General features: G+C 33.6%; 1 protein-coding gene across 6 annotated transcripts in view; it reads right to left on the reverse strand.

Annotated features, from left to right (window-relative positions):
• Positions 1-15,904, reverse strand: part of LOC138709488 (uncharacterized) — a 967,551-nt gene that overhangs the window by 360,536 nt on the left and 591,111 nt on the right. For 2 of the 6 annotated variants that reach the window (XM_069840294.1, XM_069840295.1), the window contains one exon: positions 11,205-11,270. The exons of the other annotated variants lie outside the window; for them this stretch is intronic. The gene's annotated coding sequence lies outside the window, so the exon portion shown is untranslated. The remainder of the gene's footprint in view (positions 1-11,204; positions 11,271-15,904) is intronic. 6 annotated transcript variants of the gene reach the window in all.

The raw sequence follows: 15,904 nt of genomic DNA on the forward strand, positions 1-15,904 counted from the left end.
CTAAATAAGCCTACAGAACATGTCAAGCTTTCCTTTCTTTTGAAATAAATGTAAATCATTTCAATGTCCGTTAATAGACTGTGGTGTCTCACTGTACCCTCCTGAATGGGAACAGTGAGACATTTGCATTTTTTTTTTACAAACACGTATTGTCTATTATGTCCTTTATCTATTAACATTTTTATTTATGTATTATTATACTCCATGTTTTAATGTCTATTTCTATTGCACTTGATTTTAAAAACACTTGCATACATATGTCTTAATATTTTGTGTTTCACTGTACCCACTACTCCCCTGCTTAGTGTGGTGGAAACAGATTAAGGTTGACCTCTCAGAATAATGAAATATACTTACTTTATAACAATTATTATTTAAAACGTCAGGTAAAGTATCATGTATTGTGTTATTCCATATATAAAATAATCCGATCTTAATTTAAACTGTTTTAATTAATAACTAGCTATTTTAAGTTGTAACTTTAATAAAGAAAAAAATATTTAAGCATGTGAAAGAAAATATTCCATCATATTATTGGATCGAATGCACTGATGTAATTACATAATGGAAGGGAAGTCATGTCACAGTTTCTGAACCTGTTAATGTGCTTTTATTGTTTTGTCCTTACTTCTGTTCAGTAGTTATCCGGTTTCCTTCATTGCTACGAACTATTTAAGCACAGTTCCGTTGCTAAATTAAAGCAACAGGGGCTTATGTCTGAGTGCTGATTGTGATTTGATTTGTGTTTCATAATTTAAGTTCATAAATGTTATTTATAACAAAGTAATTATTTGTCAAGTGAGTAAATATAAACAAAGAGAAAATGACCTGTAAAGGATTAAGTACAGAAAGGCTAATTCACTGTAGTTAAATACATATAGTTTGGATTAAATTTACACCTAGAATTCGTAAAAATTTCAAGTAAGAATCAATGCGTAAGTCTGCCAGCATCTCACACGATTGATAAGAATCCTAGTTGCCAATTTTCAAATTTTTGAAGTTAAGAAATTGAGTTTTGAATAGTAAGTTGCATTGATTGGATTCATGCGTACAACGAGTGTGGACTATCTACTTTTTTAAGCAAGTAGAATAAAATATATAGTGTATTTTTATAGTTAAATCTGTACTATCCACTATCACTTTCAAGTGTTGCGGAATTTTAATAATTAATATACTCAGAATAATAAAACCAGAGTGGAAACAACACAAAAAAAAAATATGAGAAAAATTCAGTTATGTTGCAAATAAAACTAAATACAGCTTTCAGAATATAGTTAGAAAGAGTCTGAAAGGGTTCCATTGAATGCATATTTGCAAGAATCTCGTTACATCAACAGTGACTAGTATATAGTCAAATACAAACTGATAATTTCTTGTGTGTCTATGTAGTGCGATAATTTGAGACTGGTCCGCATTAGCTAGGGTTGAGAAGTTTAAGATTTCAGTACGTAATTACGTTTGTATTGCAAAGACAGTCTATTCGTAATGCAACAAGTTATATTTTAATATATAAAAACCTTAAATTTTATGGAAACTCCAGTACTGTTTATTTCATTCTGCTTCATCGATTTAGAGAAAGTCGACAGCTATTCTATTCATACAAAACAGACCTCTATTCCTCTTATTTTACAGTGCCTTTCAGCAGTTGTAGAGAAAACCGTAAATTAATGGTTTGGCTTTTGTCCAGTTATTCATCTGATGCACATACGTTGAAGTTCACCTGACGTGGGATAGCACGATCCTGGATTTGCATCTAGGACAACAAAATAACATTATCAGCGGACGAACTTCCATGCCTTAAGCAGAATTCAAACCCACAATCCTGACTTTCATGTGGCTTTGATACTGCGCCTTAGTCATTCGGTACACCACGATGAAATGGTAAACATTATCACCAGCGCAAGAAAAAATATACAAGAAAATATATTTGAGTTCTCTCAGATTAATTACGTTATAACAGGACCAAAGTACAAGTCATGAAATTGAATTGAATTTGAAGATAGGATTGTGAATAATGGACCAAAATGTGAAAAGAGAATGTAAGAAAGGACTTACATGCCCGTCATTTAATTAATAAAATTACAGACAGCGTACAAGAAAAAGTGCGTCCTTTCATCCGTATTTCTAATACCGTATTTTCTCGAATATCACGCGCCCTCGAATAAGCCGCGCACCCCTATTCTTGAAGGTATGAATAGACAGACAGACAGACAGACAGGGAGGGAGGTAGAGAGGTAGGTAGATAGATAGGTGGATGGATGGATGGATGGATCGATAGATAGATAGATAGATAGATAGATAGATAGATAGATAGATAGATAGATAGATAGATAGATAGATAGATAGATAGATAGATAGATAGATAGATAGATAGATAGATAGATAGATAGGCAGGCAGGCAGGCAGGCAGGCAGACAGACAGACAGATAGATAGATAGATAGATAGATAAATAAATAAGTAAATAAATACGTAAGATATAAATAAAATAAAATAAAACTTTGAAAAAATGTATTGACGACAAACTAGAAACAATTAAACACAAAAACATAAATACTTACGTCAATTAACTGATTAATTCTGTACTGTTTTCCTCATCACCATCATTGTCGTCGCCCGAGCATTCGTCTACAGTTGTCCAGGTGATCGGAGAAAATACACTTTTCAAAGTTCTGTTCTACAAGAGGGAGCGATATGCGTGCCCATGCATGACAGATCCATTGAAAACATAAGACGCACAAACTATACACTTATCACACTTGAACTTGATTCTGACATATGTACTGCTAATCCAAATGCCATTTAATAATGCTAACCAATGAAATATTCACGCGGGAAGATAATGGCTTGCGCTACCATCTTAGGAGTTGCACGCGAGGAAAGTCAATGTCTCCAACTTAATTTCGAATAAGCCGCGCGTCCGCATTTTTTTACTTGTAAGCTATATTTGGAGAAAAAAGGGTGCGCGTTATATTCGAGAAAATACGGTACTAGTAATGATTTAGCTGAGAATCTATAAGGTGAATGCATAGGCTAAGTTACATAAAAGTACAACTATAACATGAGAAGTTTTATTATAAGAAATGTGAAGTATTACGCAGTTGTAAGCTATATTTGGAGAAAAAAGGGTGCGCGTTATATTCGAGAAAATACGGTACTAGTAATGATTTAGCTGAGAATCTATAAGGTGAATGCATAGGCTAATTTACATAAAAGTACAACTATAATATGAGAAGTTTTATTATAGGAAATGTGAAGTAATACGTAGTTGTAAGCTATATTTGGAGAAAAAGGGTGCGCGTTATATTCGAGAAAAAAGGTACTAGTAATGATTTAGCTGAGAATCTATAAGGTGAATGCATAGGCTAATTTACATAAAAGTACAACTATAATATGAGAAGTTTTATTATAGGAAATGTGAAGTGTTACGCAGTTGTAAGCTATATTTCGAGGAAAACGGGTGCGCGTTATATTCGAGAAAATACGGTACTAGTAATGATTTAGCTGAGAATCTATAAGGTGAATGCATAGGCTAATTTACATAAAAGTACAACTATAACATGAGAAGTTATATTATAAGAAATGTGAAGTATTACGCAGTTGTAAGCTATATTTGGAGAAAAAAGGGTGCGCGTTATATTCGAGAAAATACGGTACTAGTAATGATTTAGCTGAGAATCTATAAGGTGAATGCATAGGCTAATTTACATAAAAGTACAACTATAATATGAGAAGTTTTATTATAGGAAATGTGAAGTATTACGCAGTTGTAAGCTATATTTGGAGAAAAAAGGGTGCGCGTTATATTCTAGAAAATACGGTACTAGTAATGATTTAGCTGAGAATCTATAAGGTGAATGCATAGGCTAATTTACATAAAAGTACAACTATAACATGAGAAGTTTTATTATAAGAAATGTGAAGTATTACGCAGTTGTAAGCTATATTTGGAGAAAAAAGGGTGCGCGTTATATTCGAGAAAGTACGGTACTAGTAATGATTTAGCTGAGAATCTATAAGGTGAATGCATAGGCTAATTTACATAAAAGTACAACTATAACATGAGAAGTTTTATTATAAGAAATGTGAAGTATTACGCAGTTGTAAGCTAAATTTGGAGAAAAAAGGGTGCGCGTTATATTCGAGAAAATACGGTACTAGTAATGATTTAGCTGAGAATCTATAAGGTGAATGCATAGGCTAATTTACATAAAAGTACAACTGTAACATGAGAAGTTTTATTATAAGAAATGTGAAGTATTACGCAGTTGTAAGCTATATTTGGAGAAAAAAAGGGTGCGCGTTATATTCGAGAAAATACGGTACTAGTAATGATTTAGCTGAGAATCTATAAGGTGAATGCATAGGCTAATTTACATAAAAGTACAACTATAATATGAGAAGTTTTATTATAGGAAATGTAAGTGTTACGCAGTTGTAAGCTATATTTGGAGAAAAAAGGGTGCGCGTTATATTCGAGAAAATACGGTACTAGTAATGATTTAGCTGAGAATCTATAAGGTGAATGTATAGGCTAATTTACATAAAGGTACAACTATAACATGAGAAGTTTTATTATAGGAAATGTGAAGTATTACGCAGTTCTTAAAATGATTGTTATAGCCTGCACGATTTAATAAAGTCACCAGCGACGTCCTGAGTCTTACCAATCTAATTCTTCGAGGCAAGAATCGGCTTAGCAGAGTACGCAGCCGCATCCTTTCGAGACTTCTGAAGCTACTCGTGCTTGGACGGCTTCCCAGAGTTCTTCCGATATCTTGGAGATGGTCTGACCAGTTTATCAACCACTCAGTATTTATATAATATTTTTACATCGAAATGCGTCTACATTTTTAGGCCTATACATTTAATTTCATATCATGTTTCCTTATAAGTATGAGACAGTTGAAAACTACAAATGAGTGAATTTTTAAAGCGCAGTTTTGTACAGTTTTATTTTTAAGAAAAAAACGCAAAAAAGAAAAATATTGTATCGTAAATCAACAAAGATCCAAACCAACTTCATACTTACTGTATATAACTGAGGAAATTACTCCATTTTGAAGCGAAAATCGTACTGTTATATGGAAGCTTTCACAAGTTATATTGAAGCAATATTTCTAATTTTTGACGAACTGCATTTTGAAAATCCTGTCCTGAAATATTGTATAAAAACCGTATTTAACAAAATTGATCTCTTTATAATAGTTTTATGGGATTTAATCGATTAATCTTATGGATTAATCGATCAATTTCTGTTTCAAGATTAATCGATTAAAATATTTAATCGAATAATCGAGTCGATTAAAATTAATCGGTTGTACTTGATAATAATTATTATTTTGAGAATGCAAACTCAGACTAAAACTCCAACATTCGTCTATCAGAAATTGCTTACTACTTCAAAGAACAATAGTACCGTTATTTTGTAACTGCGAAACAGACAGTAGGCAAATCTTTGCACAAAAACTTCAGAAGGACATGGAGATATGAGGACGGTTACCTATCCCTATTCAAAGTTGAAACACAACGCGAAACCTTTATTAAGTTTAATGGTTTAACCTCGTTGTCAGCTGGTCTTCCTAGCATATGAAATACTTACTTTTCTGGCATTTGCCCCCCCTAATCCCTTAGCCATGGCTACAGTGTGTGCAAGTGAGAGAGTAACTATCTTCTTTTTTTTTTTCTACAATTTTGTAACCCGATTACAACAGGCGCCAGTCTGCTGTTTTTTGCAGTTTCTTTACTGAGTTTCTAGCTTGTGTGTTTAGTTTGCTAAAGAAAAAAATCAGATTTCTGTGGTCTGTGAAAAGTGAAAATTCCATTATGACATATGAGAATTTGAGAGGTAAACTAAGTGAAACGTTTGGATTTAAATTGAACGATCGTAGAGAAGTGCTTGGCAGAAAACAAGTTTTTTCGTATTTAGTGATGCAGGAAACATTGGTACTGAACGTAGAGCGGCACTTAATTCGGAGCATGTGAATGCACTCTTACTTACAAATGTCTTTTAAGGAACCCGAAAGTTCATTGCCGCCCTCACATAAGCCCGCCAGCGGTCCGTATCCTGTGCAAGATTAATCCAGTCTCTATCATCATACCCCACCTCCCTCAAATCCATTTTAATATTATCCTCCCATCTACGTCTCGGCCTCCCTAAAGGTCTTTTTCCCTCCGGTCTCCCAACTAACACTATATGCATTTCTGGATTCGCCCATACGTGCTACATGCCTAGCCCATCTCAAACGTCTGGATTTAATGTTCCTAATTATGTCAGGTGAACAATACAATGCGTGCAGTTCTGTGTTGTGTAACTTTCTCCATTCTCCTGTAACTTCATCCCTCTTAGCCCCAAATATTTTCCTAAGAACCTTATTCTCAAACACCCTTAACCTATGTTCCTCTCTCAGAGTGAGAGTCCAAGTTTCACAACCATACAGATGAACCGGTAATATAACTGTTTTATAAATTCTGACTTTCAGATTTTTGGACAACAGACTGGATGATAAGAGCTTCTCAACCAAATAATAACGGGCATTTCCCATATTTATTCTGCGTTTAATTTCCTCCCGAGTGTCATTTATATTTGTTACTGTTGCTCCAAGATATTTGAATTTTTCCACTTCTTCGAAAGATAAATCTCCAATCGTGCCAGAGAATCAGTCCCATTCCGAGGCTTATTGTAGGGATTCGTAACAAGCTGTTTTTTTACGGTGATGGGTTGTTAGCTCTTCGCCCAACCCCCAAGCTGGAGGACCACCCCTCATCGGCTGTCCGCGACTGCTTATTCAATATATTCACAGCTACCCTCCATATCTGGAGGCCGTCTCCTCGATCCGCAACCTCAGGACGCGCCATGCCGTGGTGATAGGGACCCATAATACATGGCATGTGAATGCACTCACATGTTTAAAATCATGGATGAAGCAGTATTAACTAGGTGAGTCTTCATACTTTTTGTTATTTATGTTTGTCTAAAAAATTCCCGGAGAAATTGACACATATTATAAGCCTCATAATAAATATGTTAGGAAATAACTAAAATAATATTGTTTTGTAATATAATGATACAGATATATAACATTTAATACTTATCCTTATCACCGAACACAAATTAAATTTAACAATAATTGTGTACTACAGTATATTAAAACTTTTTTTCAAATCGATTAATTTCAAACAGTTAATCGATTAAATATTTTGATCGATCGACAGCAGTACTTTATAGTAATACGCCGCGATTTGACTCATTTTTTTAGATGTTTAATTTGTATGTTGTCTTAACATGATCACCAGATTCAATGACGTGATTATTTCTTTGAATTAGCTGAAGCGATTAAAAAAATCGTAATTACATTATAGTAGTGAAAAAATAATAATTTATTCAAGGTAATTGAATATGAATAGGAACGTTTGAGGTAGGCCTAATATTGATTTCTGTGAAAACTATTAGTGACCTGTTGAGCGGATGTCGTAACATCTGGCATTTGTCATATCGATCGCTCAAGGAGAAAATTCTGTATAGAAGGAAGTGCTTAAAAACTGAAACATTCGGCTCGAGTTGGACTATGATTATGAGACGAGATGTGGAAGAAGATTGTTGCTACCGTTTATGTGGGCGGCTAGGAAGAACGGACATTTCGCCAGGCTGTATGGAGATGAATTGAACATCAATAATGAGACTTTCGATCTAGAATTTTGTTTAGAAAATTTGAATCAAAAGGAATTGGAGTCCGATGTTATAGAAGGAAATAGGAGGGATTTGAAAATGAAAATGAGGAAGATTATAAACAAGCAAATGGGCGGAAGGAGTGAGATTAGCAGCCAAGGAAGTGTGGGAGAAGTTTCAAGAAGGGATTCAATTAGTTCAGGACAATCCGAAGCGAGGGCAGTAACCACACAAGGAATGTCTGAAACAGCAAGTTCAGGAAGAATGGAAGCTGACACGTATGTCGTCACTGAAAGGAGAGACGCGTGGTCGCAAATAAGTCCTTCGTCACCATGCAAGCAACAGTCACTGAAGACTGCTGACAATGGCGGAAGGGATAAGATGACGAATCAGCTGACAGAGGGAAGAGTAGGTCATAGAAAACAGGTCAAGAAGGTGGTTAAGAAGAAACAAGCAAGACGTCCGGAGCCGACAAAGAGGGGAAGTAAAGAAGATTTGGGTAGTCCATCTACTGGTGAGGGAAAGGAAGGAAATAAGGAACCGCAGAACTGCAGTCTACGAAGTTGGTGCTTAAGGGGGGTGGAGTGATAAAAGTGTGGCGAAAGACATAGAAACAATAAAGTGAATGTTCAAGGAGTAAGAGTAACTAGCAAAATAATCGGAGGGAGAATGTAGGAACGAATAAGTGGATTAGTGTCCAGAGAAGCAATAGTTGATAAAGGAAGTGACTAGAGAAAATTAGAAGTGTTTGTTAATAGTAATTGGTAGTGAAATGTCACTAATATTGGAGTGTCGACTAAGCGTACAATCAGAGAAATTGAAATGTTAGGAAGACAGCTAGTATTTCAATGTAAGTTTACAAATGAAGGTTGAGTTGACTTAGGCCCGATTGTATAAACCATTTAATCTTAGATCAGAGGTTAAATTGATCCTTGTTTCAGCTGAACTTGGAATTTTGTGATGTATAAAGTCTAATCTGAGATTAATTTGTCTCAAACTAAAGTCAACTTTGACTGACGAAATTTCTCCGATTAAGTTAGATGATCCAAGTTCAGTTATTTCTTTTCTGTTTGAAATATACGAGTGACAGATTGTGCAAATAAAATATCGAATAATTTCGAGGGAAAAATTCTTCCGGAGCCGGATATCGAACCCGGGACCTTTGGTTTAACGTACCAACGCTCTACCACTGAGCTACTCGGGAACTCTAACCGACACCGATCCAATTTTTCCCTCTATATCCACAGACCTCAAAGTGGGCTGACAACCGTCAAGCAACCAACTTCGAGTGCACACTAACTCCGTGTGACTTAAATTGTGGTTTTCTGTTAACGAACAGTGACGTGTATTATGCAAATCAAGATTTCAGGTATAACTCCCTGTAAAGTTGATTTGAATAATTTCGAGGGAAAAATTGTTCCGGAGCCGGGTAATGAGGGAAAAATTGGATCGGCGTCGGTTAGAGTTCCCGAGTAGCTCAGTGGTAGAGCGTTGGTACGTTAAACCAAAGGTCCCGGGTTCGATACCCGGCTGCGGAACAATTTTTCCCTCGAAATTATTCAAATCAACTTTACAGGGAGTTATACCTGAAAATCTTGATTTGCAAATAAAATATCCATTATTATTAATATTAATAGATATGTTACGTACATTTATATATATTTCTTTCAATTTCTTGCCTTAATACACAAACATTCTTATATTTTATAAGGCTCTATCGTGTTCAGTAGTATCAAATAACATAACCTATAATTATATTATGTTTATAACAACCATTAATTATTAATGGATATGATAGGTACATTCATAAATGTTCAATTAACTGTATTACTAAACGAAAATTGTCGTTTTATAAAGCTTTATTATGTTTAGCAGTATCAAACACCATAACATGATAACAACTTGGAGAACAGTCAACCTTCTTCTTATTGTCCGCCATTATTTACATTGCAAAAAAAAAAAAAACAGTGTCTCCAACAGAGTGTAATACGGAAAACCGCCAAAAAGTAGTTGTAAAGTCGCTAGATTTCTCATTATCGACAAAGAAAGATTAAATTTTGTCACTCTGGGGTGCTAAAAAGGTCACTAAATCCCTATTTAAGCAATATAAAAGTAAAAAGAAATTGTTCTTGAAAAAGAGTTAAAAATCGCTAGATTGGCAACACTGAACAAACCTATATAACATGGTCCGCGCATCACGTATTTCACCTGTTTATGCGATGTTGCCAAATCCTTTTCACGTGAACTTAGATTGCATTTGAATCAAGGTAATTTGATCGCAGAAAAGTTTTATACAATAGAAGAAGTGTCTGAACTCGGTTTACTTTTCGATCTTCGATCAAAGTTGATCTTTAGTAAGGGAGTTTTATACAATTGGGCCTTACAAAAATAGTGCCAAACGGAAAATTTATCGGGGTGGAAGGGAACAATTAAACAAAATAAACATGTGATTCAGTGTCTAATGGAGAAATAGGGGATAAGAGTGATGACAGAAGTGAGGAGAGGTAGAGATGATTGTAAGTTAGAGATGTAAGTGAATGAGTATGATTAAATAGTGTAAATAAAAGTTAGTTCAAAATTAGGAAAATTTTAGACGATAGGAAGTACTTAGGAATATAAGTAAACAATAAAAGAGGGGAGGTGTTCAGTAGAAAGAAGACAAAATTTTAAGGTGAGAGGTTAGAAAGCAAATTGAGAGTATGGATTATAGTAATAGAGGTAACAAAGGTAAAACAAGATGACTGCACACGTCAATGAAAGTTTATTGCAATTAGAAGGTAATGGGGAGCACGAATACAGAGATGTGGTGGCGACCCATTACCAAATAAGAGTTGTAGAAATAAATATATCATATCATATCATATCGATCGCTAAGCACGCGTGTGGATGTCTGGTATGAGCGCGTGATGTAATAGTACACTGCATGCGACTTTGATCCTTAACGGCAACATTTGCAATTCTAGTTTATTTAATATTATCCAAAGTTTTAGAGATGCCATCATACAGTTTTTTGTAATCGATGAAAATTGTTTATCTGACCATAAAAAATAGAGTATTGTATAAAAAATATTCGATTTGAAAATATTAACATTTCTTTATTTTACTATAAGTTTTAATACATGCTCGAAGTAAAAATCTATAATAACTCAAAAGTAAGTTTAAATATATAGAATCTTCATTGTATTGGCACAGTTTTTACGTTGATACGATGAAGCAAGTAAATTTTAGTAATATTTTTAACAATAGTCTACATATCAACTCCCCGAATATTTCACCCTTCATTACCTTTCAACCATGAAGTTCGTATTAGGCCATTTAACTATTATTATTATGACATTCACTTACTAGAATATTGAAAAAATCCAGAACTTGACGTTACAAAATTTAAAATTTCATATGAAATGACCCAGCGTGCAAAAAATTCGAAGAAAGTTATACACGTATTCTTAAAACACAAATTACAGGAAAACACATACTATATAATAAATGCGTAATTACTGAGAGAGAATTTTATGATGTGTAACGATGTAAGTTTACCTTTCGTTTTTTATTCCACCAGTGCGCAGACTAGTCTCCAAAGTTCTAGACGTTTATATCACCCACCTGCAACAAAAGATAAAAAAATCTCTTTTATACGTTCGAAATGCCACATATTACGCAGCTCACTACAGGATTTCATGCAAATGCAGTAACACACTTTAATTGGGCTAAGCACAAAATTCCTGCATGTCATTTTTTTTACTGAACTTGGTTAAGATCTTCAACTAGGGCATGCGCTTGAGCGGGATACGGATAAAACTCTGAAAAGAATCCCTTTCTGCGATGGGACAAACCGCAATTGTACAGGGACATCATTTTATTTTTACTAACATTTTTAATATTAACCTGTCTATACCTTTAGAGAACCGGAAACACCGCTTGCTCCCCCCTCCAAGACTGGAGTTCGATGATACTGGCGTAAAACACAAATCACTCTACTAGGTATAGGAAGGAAGAAAAGTAGTTCATCCATTTACGTAAACTAGGAAATATCGCGATTTTGACTTTGATAATTTTCATTAGGTTTTTCTTTAATCAAAGTACAGTACTGTATTAAGAATAAGTGTTTTTACTCACGAAGTGAGTTATCCATGCGAACGTATTCATTATGCAGTGTATATTATATTGTCTACAGCACATTAGCGTACAATATAGAGACTGAAGTTAAATTGAAAAATAATCATAATATGAATATTTAAACACAATTTTGAAAATGGTGGCAGTTCATTTCGATACAGGCTTCAGTTCTTTTGTGCATATTATCGCACTATAGACTATTGCATCTAATTCCAATTGCCAGTTTCGTCCTTCGTACTAGTAACTCATGTTGAAATAATTCTGTACTTACTCTACGTACTGTGAATTCAATCTTCACTTCTGCCCGACCCGAAAATATAAAATTACTCAGATATGCTATCTACTGTCCGTCCAAGTGGTTATGCCGCAGGATTGTAGAAAGGGAGGAAATCACGTGACAGTTAATTACTTAACGAGGCCCTTTTATTTAAGTTACATTAAACAGCTGTATAATATTACGTAAACTTCCAATTCCTAAGAGAAATTAATATTTTCAGAAAAGAGCTAAGACAGCCCAGCTTTTACAGAGGGGCGAGCAGAAGCAGGTGGGGGAAATCGGGATGCGACGTAGGCAAACGGACAGTACCTGTGCGAAAATATGATTCAATATTGAAAGCTCTTTCGTCACTGGAAAACGCGAACATATTTCTGGAACATACTATACACAGTAACTCAGTACTGCTTACTATCTGCGGTCTTGGTTCTGTGTGGAGTTGGAACTTCCTTAGTAGAAGGGGTGGGAGTGAAGTACATTCAAAAACTCAGGTACAATAAAAATTGAAGTAAAAATAAAATGATGTCCCTGTACATATGTAAATGTTTTCAGAGACACTGGTACATATTTTATTGGATGCCCTTGACCCACATGAACAGTATTTCTCAATTTATGGACTCACAGGAAAGAGAAGAGTAGGAAGTTTAAGAGCGGGTTCACACGACACCGAATCGTTCATTTTACCGAATCGATTATTTTTTTACCGTACACCGCAGTGGCATTACATTTTATATGTGAATGTTCTCACAAAATAGCTCTAAACAGTGTACAGTAAAATCACCGAATCGGTCGTCACTGCAAACCGAAAGAGGCGATAGATACGGGGGGAAAAAAAAAGATTCGGTCGCAAGTGGCGCATGTATTGTAAATCTTATGTTCGTTCACACGAGCAAACCAACCCGAGACTAACGTGTAGCTCACTTTGACGCACTTGTGTTGTTACTACACCGCTTTCATAGGAAGCCTTTGCCCTTTACGGGACATAATGGATAAATTCATTCATTCATTCATTCATTCATTCATTCATTCATTCATTCATTCATTCATTCATTCATTCCATTATTCATTCCTTCACTTAGCCTAATCGTTTTGTAACTGGGACAGAAGAATTTTAAAGGGAAAAATGAAATGTAGCTTCATGATGAAGACTTTTCTACAAAATAAACATATTTTATTTCTACCTCGCGGAGGAAGGCAAATTTTTTTAGACATAATTTCTATAAGCGCGGCCATTTTCCTTGCCAAGTGAATACCACGGTTCTTATCATGAGATAAATCGATCGAGGCTTAATATAGACTACTCAGTAATACAACAACATCATAAAATTAGGATGTCCCGTCTTTCTTGTTTCATTGGGCCGTCACGGCTTTAGACACAATACTATTTCGGAATATGTATGGTAAGACTTTCCTGTGTTAAATTTCAACGTACCTCGTTTACATGTTTCGACCTGTTTATGGGTCATCTTCAGAACTGGTCGTTGTTGGTCTTGGCGCCACTTGTTCTGTTTCCTGTGAGGGGTGACGAAGTGTTACAACAATGCTGCTATTGTACATGGTGGACAGTGTTTTTTTTTTGTATTTACTGTGTCTTTTGTATTTTATTGCGTGTGTATGTTTTTATTTATATACTGGATTAACTTTATATTTATTATTTGGATTATTTGGTGCAGCTTCAACAAGAAATTGAATTGTTTATACTGTATATATATATATGTGTGTGTGTGTGTGTGTGTGTGTGTGTGTGTGTGTGTTTTTCATATCTCCCTTTTATTTTATTTGTATTATTTTTGTGAAATTTGGTATAAAGTTAGATTAGTTATAATAGTGGTAATCAATGATAACGGTAGAAATAATAATAACTGTTGTTTCACTATTTTATTATTAGTAGGCATTATTTTCGTTTTGAAGGTTCAAACTGTGCATAGTTATAGCAGGAATGGCCGTATGAGCTCGTGCGAAGGATCTTGTGTACATGAGTTTGTATAATTTATTATGCATCAATAAATGCACTTATATATCTATCTATCTATCTATCTATCTATCTATCTATCTATCTATCTATCTATCTATCTATCTATCTATCTATCTATCTATCTATCTATCTATCTATCTATCTATCTATCTATCTATCTATCTATCTATCTATCTATCTATCTATCTATCTATCTATCTATCTATCTATCTATCTATCTATCTATCTATCTATCTATCTATCTATCTATCTATCTATCTATCTATCTATCTATCTATCTATCTATCTATCTATCTATCTATCTATCTATCTATCTATCTATCTATCTATCTATCTATCTATCTATCTATCTATCTATCTATCTATCTATCTATCTATCTATCTATCTATCTATCTATCTATCTATCTATCTATCTATCTATCTATCTATCTATCTATCTATCTATCTATCTATCTATCTATCTATCTATCTATCTATCTATCTATCTATCTATCTATCTATCTATCTATCTATCTATCTATCTATCTATCTATCTATCTATCTATCTATCTATCTATCTATCTATCTATCTATCTATCTATCTATCTATCTATCTATCTATCTATCTATCTATCTATCTATCTATCTATCTATCTATCTATCTATCTATCTATCTATCTATCTATCTATCTATCTATCTATCTATCTATCTATCTATCTATCTATCTATCTATCTATCTATCTATCTATCTATCTATCTATCTATCTATCTATCTATCTATCTATCTATCTATCTATCTATCTATCTATCTATCTATCTATCTATCTATCTATCTATCTATCTATCTATCTATCTATCTATCTATCTATCTATCTATCTATCTATCTATCTATCTATCTATCTATCTATCTATCTATCTATCTATCTATCTATCTATCTATCTATCTATCTATCTATCTATCTATCTATCTATCTATCTATCTATCTATCTATCTATCTATCTATCTATCTATCTATCTATCTATCTATCTATCTATCTATCTATCTATCTATCTATCTATCTATCTATCTATCTATCTATCTATCTATCTATCTATCTATCTATCTATCTATCTATCTATCTATCTATCTATCTATCTATCTATCTATCTATCTATCTATCTATCTATCTATCTATCTATCTATCTATCTATCTATCTATCTATCTATCTATCTATCTATCTATCTATCTATCTATCTATCTATCTATCTATCTATCTATCTATCTATCTATCTATCTATCTATCTATCTATCTATCTATCTATCTATCTATCTATCTATCTATCTATCTATCTATCTATCTATCTATCTATCTATCTATCTATCTATCTATCTATCTATCTATCTATCTATCTATCTATCTATCTATCTATCTATCTATCTATCTATCTATCTATCTATCTATCTATCTATCTATCTATCTATCTATCTATCTATCTATCTATCTATCTATCTATCTATCTATCTATCTATCTATCTATCTATCTATCTATCTATCTATCTATCTATCTATCTATCTATCTATCTATCTATCTATCTATCTATCTATCTATCTATCTATCTATCTATCTATCTATCTATCTATCTATCTATCTATCTATCTATCTATCTATCTATCTATCTATCTATCTATCTATCTATCTATCTATCTATCTATCTATCTATCTATCTATCTATCTATCTATCTATCTATCTATCTATCTATCTATCTATCTATCTATCTATCTATCTATCTATCTATCTATCTATCTATCTATCTATCTATCTATCTATCTATCTATCTATCTATCTATCTATCTATCTATCTATCTATCTATCTATCTATCTATCTATCTATCTATCTATCTATCT

The sequence above is a fragment of the Periplaneta americana genome, chromosome 11, assembly GCF_040183065.1.
Source record: "Periplaneta americana isolate PAMFEO1 chromosome 11, P.americana_PAMFEO1_priV1, whole genome shotgun sequence".
Taxonomy (NCBI): domain Eukaryota; kingdom Metazoa; phylum Arthropoda; class Insecta; order Blattodea; family Blattidae; genus Periplaneta; species Periplaneta americana.